The sequence below is a fragment of the Channa argus genome, chromosome 10 (assembly GCF_033026475.1).
Source record: "Channa argus isolate prfri chromosome 10, Channa argus male v1.0, whole genome shotgun sequence".
In the NCBI taxonomy this organism is placed as follows: domain Eukaryota; kingdom Metazoa; phylum Chordata; class Actinopteri; order Anabantiformes; family Channidae; genus Channa; species Channa argus.
The window spans coordinates 18029371-18042896 of NC_090206.1; the positions used below are offsets into that span (position 1 = coordinate 18029371).

The 13526-nt window shown below is 38.5% G+C and overlaps 1 protein-coding gene across 5 annotated transcripts in view; it reads left to right on the forward strand.

The window, feature by feature from the left end:
* Positions 1-13526, forward strand: part of elf1 (E74-like ETS transcription factor 1) — a 37479-nt gene that overhangs the window by 11344 nt on the left and 12609 nt on the right. The window lies entirely within an intron of this gene.

Here is a 13526-nt window from a genome sequence, read left to right on the forward strand (position 1 = left end):
CAATGTTGCCTTATATGGTCTGTTGAATCAAGGGCGGGAACAGTGTTTTGCAAGCCCCTTGACCAAGCCTTCATGTGTTTTTCTGTAACAATCTGTAGTGTTGATGTATGATTGCATTTTAGACTTAATTCACTTCTTAGCGTTTAAAATGCTGCATTAATAGTCAAAAGTTTGCTGTAGTTTTGCAGCTTTTGCTCCTAGCAGTCTTCTAGTCAGCTATGCAACGCTTCAGGCATCAAAATCTTCAGTTCACCAGAACACAATATTGCTCATGATGTTAAGTTGAAGCCCCAGCAGCCTTCATTTCTACATCCAGGGAATTTTTAATAATCCTTTGCTTCCTCTTTTTTGCCTGAATTAACTGACCTTCGCTAATGTCTTTTTCCCCATCACCCATATAAATTATTCTGCTTAATGTCGCTCAGTATCTGTTTCTAAAAGTTGCTCACTGCAGCAGAGATAAAAGACCACTTCCTGTTTCACAAGAAATCTACTCTGCACTTTGTAGACTACACAAGACTTGTGCACATTCAATTTCACTGAATAAACATGGGTATAGTATAACCACATGTGGGTATATGAGAGCAGCATTTACTGAATGCTGCTCTCACATTTTATGTAGTTATGTAGTTACATGCTAAATACCTAAGCCTGCGATTGTTTCATCAGTTTGGCATTCAGAATTGATTTAGTTGATGTAATGTCTGACGTAAACTGCAGCTGGGGCCCAAAACAGGCAACTGCAAACAAGAGTATTTCAGAGATACCATATGAATATTACACCGTCATTGCTACTATTATTACATGTGGAACAATTGGCCTTCCACTGAAATAGCAAATGAATAGTTTTTCTTTATTTGCACTTTGTAACATCTGCTCTAGCGTCTGCATCATTCACTCACATATCCTAGTGAGTGAATGACTCTGTTGTGTTGATCAGGTATGAGTTTGCATTTGACCTAACTTTTTCATCACACTCTGATTTGGATTGTAAATGAAGCCCTTGTGCTTCAAAGTACGAACTCGTACAGTAGGGGCTGCTTAATGACGCTTTTGTGCGTTTCATTCAGAGGACATGGAGACAGGAGAGAAGGAGGGGGGGTGGACAGTAGTGTCAGGTTGGCTCTTCTTTCAATACAAAGTCAACAAGTCTTAGCCTGTAATTAGATCATTACGCTTGGGCAAGATGATGGAGGTGTTGCTAAAGAAGGGTATGACGAGGAGGAAGAGGAGGGTGAGGAGAAGAAGGAGGTGGGGCAGAGTTTGTTACTACAGCCTAAGCATACCTAGATATGCAAAAATGGAGGATTATTTCAGCTTCATGTTACAGGTACATGATTGGAAGCAAATAAACACAGAGCCAATGTTGTATGGTTGGGTACAAACAGTTCTTTATGCCTTGAATTGAATAAACACAGGGCCAGCTTAAGTCTCACATGGTCAGTTAACTGTTCGTTATCACAAATTGATCAAAAGTATTTCTTTTTTGATACCCACATCAAGTCTTTTCTCAACAATAGTGGAACTGCAATGTACTTGTGCAGAGTGAACATTGTACTGATTGAAAGTGAGTGGCATAAATAAGCTTTAACTCTACCAGCTGAGATGTAAAAGTATAGAAATTGTGTTTTTAGAACTTGTAGGTTTTCCTTTATTTTCATCTTTGACATTCCTGTCAAACGCAAGAATTCGTTTTAACTTTAAGGAGATTTATATGATACATTTGCTCATTTCTCTCTCATCAACTTTCACAATAATAGAGGGGGATGTGGAACACTAATGGAATCATAGTGAAACCAGTAGATACACTTGTCTTGTTTACCCACGGTGGTTATTTCATAATTAACTTGGCTGGAAAATGTTGATATGAGAAAGCAGAGTCAAAGATCTTGTGTTTTGATGCTTTGCTTGCCTGGTTTGTATTACTCAGTGATGGATGCCACGTGTTTCCATGTCAGTTTCTCCATCTTCTCTTTTTTTGTCGCTTTAATTTCCACAGAACTCTCTCTCTCTCTCTTTTTTTTTTTTTTTATCTGGAGTGGATGGAGGCAAAAACGTTGGAGAAGTAAGCTTGTGACTGAACGTTTTAGTTCCTCTCACCAGTTGGGAAAATATGGGTGGGGAAAGTTAATGTGTAACTCTCTCCTTTTCTCTAACACCCAATGCCAAGCAGCCACTGAGCAAGGCACACAGTGTGTCTCAGGTATAAATATGCTCTGCAGATCAAAGCTCCTTGTGTATCTGTGTATGTGTTGCAGGCAACCTCAGGAAACCCTCCCTTTATAAATATAGTTGAATTGATTGAGCAATTGTCTCTCCATGTTGCAACTGTCTCATACTCAGAGCATGCTGGGACTGGTAGCCCGTTGTTCTGAAGTCAGCCAGATCTGTGATCATCCTCTCTGAACCCAGAGTTTTAAAAACCTCTATGTGGAGGCTTCTTCTGTCCCAGCAGTTTTTATTTCAGCTCTTAAAAATGTATCTTAATTAATAAGTGACAGAGTTTTTTTTTTGTTCTTCTTTTCCTCAGACTTATTTTGCGAGAACTGAAAAGGATGTGACGTAATCCTAGACTTTTGTAAACCCCTGCTTGTCCCAACCCTTTCAGTTTTTTTTATTCCTTTTAATGCAAAGACTCTGAATGCACTCTATGTCATGTGACAGCTTAGTTTCACATATCTTTTTCACTCTAATTTATCACATTAACACCACAAACAGTGAAATAAATGAACTCCCAGCCTGTATTTTATTTATTTTTTACCCATGTTTTGTTCACAGAAAGCCCCAGAAGCTGGCAGATATATCAGGCTCACAACACCCGCATGGTTGAAATAGGTGAAAGACTAAAGCGTCATGTTTTCTGACACAGAGGGAGAATGAGTGTGTGTGTTTGAGAGGGAGATGATATGTGGAATATCAGGTCACACCTTTTGATAACACTCCTGGTTATGCAATGTACCATGCTGGTCAGGGCACAGAATCAGTCTCCTGTTAACTTGGCTGCAAAAAGGTTCACATGCTGAAACACAGTGTCTCATGCACATTGTTGGAATCTCATCCCAAATTATGTACCTAGATACATACAATTTAAAATTTAGGCTGGTTTATACTTCTAACCCACTGCATCCAGAGGGATACATTGGACTTTTGACATGTATTTTTGGACATAAATACATTTATTTTTCAGGTTAGGCCTTTACATACAAACCCAATAATGTATCAAATGTGTGGTGTCATTATAGAACATTCAACAGCGTGCTGTTAACTGCACGTTGCCCTGCTACAACATTAAAATGCAGCTGTCCAGACATTTTAAGTTAATAAAAAACACAATGCTGCCTCAATATATACTGAATTTGTGAAATTTTGAAAACTCCCTCAGTAATGCTTTCATTGTTGATTGTGCTTAATTTACAAACAAATACATTACATTTACATTTAGTCATTTAGCAGAGGCATTTAAATAATAAATGCATAGTATAAAGTTTATTGTACATTGTGTGAAGCTCAGTAAGAAACACTAATAAATAAATATAATCATTTTACCATAGAAAATGTTGATAATTCATGTATCTTGATGAAACATTATCTGTATTAGAAGTTGCTCACTGAGCTTGTGTGGGTGGAGGCACATTTTAGGTGCAAGTATATTTTGTTACAGATAAAAGCAGCACGCAAAACCTCATAAAAAAATTCCATTAAAGCTCTTGTTTGGCTCTGCCTGTGTTTAAAGTGTAGCCATTTGTGGATACAAATTGTACAAATGAGAAAATGATACATCTATGGCTTTCCCATGCCTTTTTTTTTAGGCTCCTAAGTGGGATGCATGCAAACATAAAACTGACATCCTCAATGATACAAGTCCGTTGCCAGATTTAAACGTCTTGTTGCCTTTAATGTAGTATCACTTGGTACAAAGATGCATTCTGACCCCGGCACAGACGGGAATTGATTTCCCACATGGTCTTCAGAGGCTTTGGTCTCAAACACCCAGCTGCAGTGGTGTTAAGTGGAAAAGTGACCATGCTCGTTGTGACTCCTGTCCCCAAATAAAGTGCCGAACGTCCTGAATGGAAATACCGTAACTAAGTTGTGAAGGTTCAATGGTTTATTTATTTCTTCTATTACTTATTTTTGTCATGTAACACAAGCTGCTTTTCCTTTTTATGCTTAGCTTTAAAAATATTTCTTACTTACTTGCTTACTTTTTACCACCTATTCTTCTTTGTTTCCGGAATGGTCTGAAATAAAATACCTAACTTGTACAATTACTTTTAAACCGAGCCTTAAAAAAAACACATTTACATTTTTTCTGTCATGAAAAACAAGGGGCTGAAGACACAGCTTTGAAAGATGAACAACAGAAATCACCTGCACTCTAACTCAATAAACCTGTTTTAACATGAACTCCCTTTCACTAATAGGCTGTAACTTAGAGAACGAAAAACTGTATGGCATTGATTTTATTTCTTTATAATTTGCCAGTTTAGCAAATCGCAATTGATGCTGAAACCACATTGGAGGCACTTCTTACCTTTTAGGTTAATAGCTGTTAAGAGAGTTGCTCACTAGTGCTGCCCCATTCACACCAAAACAAATTTTATTTTACTCTAAGGGCAGAATTATTTATGTCGGAATTCATGTTTCTAGGCAGAACTATTACCACTGTAAGTGGTAAAATAACATCCTCTCGTTCCTTGCTTGTACAGAAATGCTTTTATACAGTTAATTAATTTGAACCCATCCTGTAACATTTACTTCACAGGCAGAAGCAGTTTGAAAACCCATTCAGTCGTCTGTTTATGTTTGTTGTGCTTGAGCCTCACTGTGCGTCCTTGCAAACACATCGGGCCTTTGCTGAGCTGAATGGGGCCCACCTGCTCGCTCTTTCTTGTGCCACAGTGCCGACTTCACAAGACCTCTCCCTCTGCTTGTTCCTAAGCAACAGCCACTCCTTGTTTACCTTTGCGTTTTTGCATTGTGATTCTCATCAGAACAACATAACCCCGGCCCCTCGGGAGGCCGATTGTCAGGCCATTTATTCAAAGTAGTATAGAAGCAAAGGCTATCGTGCACATACGCCTGCAACCGATGTTTGTATGTGCATGGAAGAGCCATAGATTGAGATATATTTTCTTAAATTCATATATCTATATTGTCCTACTTCAGAAACATAATTATTAGATTTATACCATGGGTAAATAATAGTACAATATAAATAATGAGTTACATAACCGGGTTGATGTTGTGTTTCTCTTTAACTAGGTACTTTATTGTATTGTGCACCCATGCTGCACCTTCCTTGTCGCCTGACTATCATAAACTGTATTTCATAAACCTTCTCAAATATTGACCTGGCTGCACAGACTGTCCTTCTGCTTCCTGTTCAGAGCTCAAACACTTTGTAAATAGGTGAAATGGAATGAAATAGCTGGAGTACATGAAATACATTTCAAAAAAATAGTGCAGTTCAGACATTGTTGCACAAAACCTATCAAGGTGAGATGACAGAAGTAATGCTCTATAACCCAAAGCATACAATCCAACCACTGTCTTGAGTTGTAGTTGAGGTGTGTTACATTTGTCACATTGCCTGATAGTTTTTGCTCTGCCCCTTTTTGAATTATACATTTAACATTAGAAATTGCAGTGACGCTGTACTTCTGTCCTTAGATCCAGGAATAGGGCACACGTTTACTGTCTTCAAGATTAGATAGTAACATTGACTGGTGATACCTAATACAACACTGACCCAGTATCCAATTGTGTGAAATCAGATAAGCTCTCTTGAAGGGACTAAGCTGTCTCAGTGTGAGTGGTCCTATCTGTGAGGATTTAAGGGGGATCAGATGAGAAGAGCTGATTTAGTTGATATTAACTGTTAAACCGAAGCTTGATCTGTAGACGTCTTAAAAACAGCTTTGCTAAAGCTGCAAATTGGAACGTGTTAACCTTTGCAACAGAGGAAACATTATCATACATATGAGATATATTGTAAGTGCACTGAAGTGTGGCAAAAGTGTGAACAGAGAACATTTGCATTTCTGTGGGTCTTTTGTTGCTTCTATTTATAAAACATTGTTTGATAGTGTATTTAAACAAATTGTTTGGGTAATCCTCTCATTTGCTCTTATGCTAAGAGTTAGATGACAGTATTATTACCACTCCTGAGTTCATATAGTAAATATACATGTACAGCCAGGAGATGTTGAGCTTAGCATCAAGATTAGAAACAGCTGTCCTGTCCCTGTTCAGTGGTTAAAAAAAAAACAAAAAAAAAAAACTGTCCTGAAGCACCTCTGAATGAATTTTTTATTTTTTTTTATACAATGGCTGGGTAGATTTTTTTCTCCTTATTCTTCATGCTAAGTTATATCTCTATTATTATTATAAGCTGCTTGTTTAAGTGATTTTTTTTTTTTAATGTGGATGCTGCTTCTGCTGCGATACATTTTTACAAAGATAAAGCCTCTATAGAAAAGATCTTGAGGGCAGAGGTGGAGAAGGTTGCTGTTTGGTTATGTGATAACAAAAGTTAACTTTTTTTTCTCTGTGCTAAGTTAAAATAGAGCTTTTTAGCTAAGAAAAACAAGTATAATTTGTTTTTATATTGGATGATTAGTTCTCACGAGATTATATGGCACAAAGACACTCAATAAAAAACCCACGTATATCCAGCACATGTTCAGCCCCTTACATTACTTACAACAGAGAAGAGAATCATTCAAATAATAGTCTTATAAAAAATGATCCAATTATCTCAGTTTAATTAGATATCATCACAAGTATGCAATAAGTTGGAGTCTGATGGATATCACGATTTTAGATTGATAGATCTGTGGGTAAAAATACTTATTTTATTTAAACACAACTACACTTCTCTGGAACAGTACATGTAAAGCAACTGTCAACTGAAAGGGGTATAAATTTTTTGTTAAAACAACAGTTATTGAACATTGTAGTTGTATCTTTATTCTCGGGATGGGCGGGGGTGGGTCCTTTTAAGAAAACCATATGAATAAAATGCGATTATTTCATCTCTCTTTGATTCTGTTCCCTCCCTAGGCGTGATATCCGGTACATAGTGCTGCATGCCTGACTACGGGTGGACACATCATCTCGCTTGTGTCCAGACCTGTTTGGTATGCAGACTTCTCCAAAACAGCTGGGTCCCCTGCTCCTCGCCTCAACTTACACTTGGAGGCCTGAGATTTTAGTTGCCCCATCTGAACCATGCCTAGTAGAAAACCCCTAAGACTGTATGGAATGTATGTTGAGAAACATCATAAAGAATACAAGCTCCAACTGAAATTTCTCCTTCACAAAAATGATCTGTTGTAGGAAGTTACATAATCGCATGGCTGCTATCAGCAATAAAATTGCCGCTGTGACGTATAGTTGAAGAAAGAATACGAAATGTCATCTTTCACCTTGTTTTTAATTTTTTTTTATTTTTAATTCTGTTAAGAGTATGCTGTGCTGGTATTTTTCTGGGTATAATGTCCTCTTTTGCTGCTGGCAGTTTACCTGTGCTGTGACATGTTAGTATTGGTATGAATGTAAACACATCAGAAATGGGTGTGTTAATACGCAGTTACAATGTGTAGTATACTGTAGAAGCACTTGAGGATTTGGATTTCACTTTGGTTATAATGATTCCACGAGAGCTTGTGCACAATTTTCTTATTTTGTCTTAGTTTCTTTTAAACATGTCTAGTGCCTGTGGGAGGCATGGTTACTGTATAAAAAGTAGAGAATTTCGCTTTTCCAGTCTAGTCATGCATCAAATTGCTCCCACACAGCAGCCAAAACAACAGCAGAGTCAGGATAAAGCATTTCAAATATGTCTGAAAGAATGGAATCAGCAGGGCAGTTTGAGGCAACTGACACACACGCACAGACTTGCATGTTGTTTCTCTATACCTTTTGTGCTTTTTACTTGGAATCATTGTTATTCTGAAATAGAAACTACAGATTGAGCTGAGACACAAATGACGCAAAGGGGAGCAAAAGCACCTATAACCACTTTACAGATATATCTCACATCCAACATCTTCTCAGACTTAAGACGTTAATGGTACTCATTGTTCTACACTAGAGACACCACCATTTAGTCAAGGAGTTAAGTGGACATGGTCTTGTGAGGAATATGTTGGACTCTTTCTGTGTCCTTTATAGACAAAGAATATTTATTCTTAGAGAAGATAAACCTATGAACTTGACACGTAGCATTGCTTGATGCAGTTTTACGTGTATCTGTATGTGGAAAAAATGCATTTGGAGATGCTATTTTAAGATGTGTTGAAAGATGCTATCATTCATCTGAATGGTAAAATACCTGGATTAGGAAGTCTCCAACCCTATCAAATATTTAACCACTACTTAAAGCCTTTGCAGAAAACATTTAGGTGGCAAGACTGTCATTCTTACCTTGCCTTGGCTGTCGCTTTTATCACTTAAAATGTCAAACAGCGCTGGTGGTAGGTTGTATCAGCTGAAAGATCAGACATTTCATTGCAATTGCACTGCTGTCATGCTGCCTTGACAAAACATGACTTTTCTCTACCATTAGTGCACCTTGTTACAGCAATCAATTACTTACTGACAGTGTCTGGATGCTTTAATGACATTTTATTAGACCAGCATGCAGAACATTAAACTATGATGTTTGAGGGTGCAGATGTATTTTTAAAAAACTGCTGCAATTTCCTGTCCTGTTTTCACAACTTCTGTGGTTCTTCCTATCTGTGACATGTAGCTTGTTGCCACATAATAGAAATAGGCCACTGGGGGTAGTTTTGACAAATGGACTGCATCTGTTAAACAAGATTCTCTGTAGCAAAACCTAGCTTTGGATTCAATTGGATTATCTGGTAAGACAGCAGCAATCTAGCCAAGTTGGATTGTAATGACACTTCTTAAGTTTTGAAGAATGAATTATGATATTTGTCTTAATTTTTGGATTTGTATGTGCACATTTGGATATTAACTGGAATCAGAAGTTGATTCATCAGATGGAGTTTATCTGTCTTGTTAATGAATGGCTTATGTGTGCTTTAGGGTAATTATTCTCACAGGCTCATAAAAAGTTTGTTGGGTGTTCTAGTTGCACATGCAGCGCTTTTGTGCACTGATATACTTATTCTCATATTGTGACCTATAAGTGTCACACTGAGTAACACTGACAGGAACTTTATAGTTAACTCTGAGAAATTCTGTAAAAACCAACTCATGAGGCCAAGTTAGGAATGTGTGTGTGTGCGTGTGTGTGTGTGTGTGTGTGTGTGGAGGGTGGGGGGTTTACTAATGCTGTCTGTGTTTGCACGCCTTATGTCAGCATTGTGGGGAAGAGATGTCTGCAAATGGCAGGTGTGGCTTTGAGAGCTCTGATGTGATCCTTTTGAATTCAACATAGCTGCCAATAAACAACCTGTGTGTAGCAGGCTTGAAAATGTCAGAAGGTGAGAGAATATCTAACGGTCTCTCTAATGTCATTAATTGGTCTAATGGGGTTCTGGAAAGCAGTATCACCCTCCTATTCAAATAGATTCTATTTCTGAGTCTTTGCAAAACTCTTTTTTTTTTGTGCTGTGCTGAGACTTTCACTCTCGTATGCAAAACATGTTTTCCATGGGAGTTTACCCATAAAAACACTATGCAATTCTGTGTTTACGGACAGGTTCTTTTTTTGGTCAAACCATAGTCAGGTGCCCATTTGAAGACTAAAACAGGTCTTACTTGCTGAAATCAAACTTCGTGTCCATATTGGACTTTCCTAAAGCCCTCAAAGCAGAGGGAATGGGGCCCAACATTCACAGTCATTGTTGTTTCTGTGAACCTGTTATGTGAACCCATCTTTTTAAGATACTACCTATATTACAAGAGTCACATCTATGAGTGTAGCAGCATGTTGTTAGTGAAGGAAGGAGGGGGAGTTGCAAACTTTCCGCTCTTTCACAGAGGAAGAACTTGAGTGTGGTTTAACAGACAGGAAGTAGCAGAAACCCACTTTTTTAGTGATGCTTTTCCTGTAGTGCAAGATTCACAGGTCAGTTTGTGGGTGTTTTTTTTTTTTTTTTTTTTTTTTTTTAACAACTTTTAAAACATGTCACTGCTATTTCTGGTGGGCATTAGTCATCTTGTATTCTTTAAACAAGTAGTCCAGTATGCCATACTGTTCGAAAGGGCATGTTAGGACAGAGGAGAACCCATCTTTTTATTTAGCTTCCATCTGTGTTCTCCAGACCATATTCTGCCCCTAAAGCTATGTCTAATCTTGCCCATTGTTACACTTAATAGTGCAGGAGTTGGCACAAACAGCTGTTGTCACAGGAAGACACAGGTCCGTCTCCCAGACCCTGAAGCCCAAGTGGAAAAATACAAGTTTCACAGGAGATGAGATTAAATTCCATTCTCCTTTGGAAACCTTGTGTTTGGGGTGGTGTTCTTCTTTCTTTGGCCCTGGCATGGCAGAACCAAGTGCTTACTAGTGTGAAACAGACATGGCGAGTGCTGGCTTGGGCGCAGTGCCCTCTTGACTGTTTCTGGTGCAGCCACATGCTTTTAGCCAGCCTGTGCCTGCCTCTGTGCCTTTTTCAGCCATTTTATCTGCACATGCACGATTTGACCTCAAGACTGCAGTTACAACACTCCTTTATTTAGCTCCATAACATTGAGTTGGAGTTTGAAACGTGGTGATTGTGCTGTGCTGGGTGCTGAATAACATGTAGAATGTGCAAGAAATTCTGTATACAAAACAGTTTTATGGTGCTGTCAGTGCTGTAGCAGTGGTTAAAAACTACCTCGTGTTGTCTGTCTGGCTTCAATGGAGCTGCTTAATCGCTGTCCTCTTAATGATTATTAGCAAACATGACCTGCAGCTATAATGTGCTTAAAACTGCCTTTGTGTTTGTGTGTGTGTGTGTGTCTGTGTGTGTGGTTTTCTTAAAATTTTGAATATTCATAACCATTTGCTATGCATTCCATACATTTTCTCTCCCTGATTTAAACCATGTTTTAACTTATCAAAATATTTTTTTATATGTTTTTACTTATCAAAATATTTTATGTTCAATTACTTTATCTTGGCGCTAAACTTTCTATTGTTATATACTTGTGTATTGTTTAATGACCTCTTGTTAAAACATGCCCAAATGGGAAGTGCTGTCCAGAAATGATGACCAGATTCCTCTGATGCACATATAGGCTATCACAGCGCTCCAGGAATGAGCTTCAGCCTCATATCACTGAGTCATTTCCTTTACAGGAACCCAGAGGATCCTGCAAAAACAGCATGTCTGTGCTGACAACTATTCAGTAACATGGCAGCAGTAAACACACAAATGAATAATGAAAACTAAGCATTGATACGATTATTTCAATGTAAAGTCTTCCTTAGGTTACTGCTCATATCATGGGATGAAGCACGCCATAATTGCAGCTTCTGCTAGTTTTGAAGTATCTACACAGTCCTTACATGTCTGGGAAAAAAATTTCAAATACCACACAGAAGAATACCACACACTCTGACCCCATCACCCATCTTTACATCCTTTGCACGCTAAATTGCCACAGTACATTACCGAGCAATCATTTCACCTAAAGAAAATTTGCATGTTTGTAACTTGCGTTGAAAATTGCTGATAAAGTTTGCCTTGGTCCTGTCTTCGCATCTCACATTGTTTGCACTCACCACATGTAGGGTGAGTCATTGCACAGTCATTAAATTGGCTTAAATTACCTCCTTTCATGGTCAACAATGAGCTCAGCTGAAGAGACTAAAGCGGGGGGGAAGTAGGGCCTTCTGGGAATGCTCCATTTGTTCATGAATCCTGACTCTAATTGGTTGTTATTGCGACTGGCAGTCACCATGTTTTAGGGGTGGAGTAGGCCAGTGTTTTCTCCATACTGCTCCTCTGTCTGCTGTACACAAGGAGATGAGATAAGAGGAGAAGAGAGGAGAGGAGAGGAGAGGAGAGGGGTGGAGAGAGGAGAGGGGTGGAGACTGATAAAAAAGACATCGCATCATGTCAAAAACCACGATGGAGCCATACTGCCAGCTGTCTACACAAATGATCATATTCAAGGTTGCAACAAAATGTTGATAATCAAATAGTATTTAAAGACATTTTAAAATAAAATAGATAAACATCTCATGGTTCCAGGTTCTAACCTGTGATTTGATAGTTTATTTAGTCTTAAATAATTGTAAAGACAGTTGCTGTTTGGTCAATTTGACATTTATTGGCCTATAGATGAATAAATTAATAATTAGATGAAGTAATAATTGCTGTACACACCTACAGAGTGTAAGGCATTAGGAACAAATATCCACCCCAAGTTAATTCCAAGTGAGTAGACACAAACTGTTTTTATTCAAATTAAAATGGATTTTGTTTATTATCCATCCATTTATTATCTTAACCACTTATCTTGTTCACGGTCACGAGGAGCTGGAGTCTTTGGGTGAGAGGAGGGGTACACAGGCCCCAGCTGTGCTAACCACTCCACCACTCTGCTGCCTTTTGTTTATTATATGAACCAAAAATTCCCTTTAAATGCTCACATTGATGATTCATGATAACAGTGAATCAAATAGTTTTGGTTTAAGGTCCACACCTTCACTGTTTTTAATTCACTCTCACTGCTGTCATCAGTGTTTTTGTTTTATTTAGGAACAATAAATGCACAAAAACTGCCCAATGACAAAGTTAGCAACTAGCTTATGAAGACACTGGAGCATTTAGAATCTAAACAGTCACTTATTTCCCTCAGGAGTTAGTGAAAAGTAAAAGTAGAGTGACCAGGGGCCAGAAATGGCTACAAATAAATGCTGCTTTCTGTCTGATCGATGCAAGAGACCCATTTTTTCAGTTTATCATTGTCATCGATTTCATTTACTGATAATATATCAGCGCTGTGTCTACAGCTTAGTCATGTAAAGGTTAGTAAGTTATTAGAATGGTTGTCATTTAATTCTTCGTCAATTAATCGATTCTCTAATTGTTTCAGCATTTGTTTTTAGACTAGTAAGAACATTGTTAGGAGAGAGAGAGAGAGAGATGACAAGCAGCACATGTGATTGTTTTGATTTAAATCCAGACTTGAGCTACACGTTTCAGGCTGTGGACCTTACTAGGATGCACCGCCTGGTAATTACACTGAGAAACTGTCAAAAGAAGGCCCCACCCAGAGCAAGCCACAGCAGTCTACTTGCTCTGCGGACAATTATGCATTGACTAACATCCCTGTAAAATCCCTCCATTCGCTGTTCTCCTCCTCTCCTCTTCATGACGTAGTAAGTTCACGTCACAGCCCTGCCCCTCTGCTGGGACAAGGCAGCTGTTGTCATGTTCTCAGGGATAATGTGCAGGCTGCATCTGACTAATGGCTGGCTCCCTTGTATCCCTGTCTGCTGTTAGCACCATGCCAACTGGGCCACCCAGATCAATGTTATAGAAAACACACACATGCAAACACTGACAGAGCGCACATGGACAGAAACTTGGTGACAAAAACAAAAAACC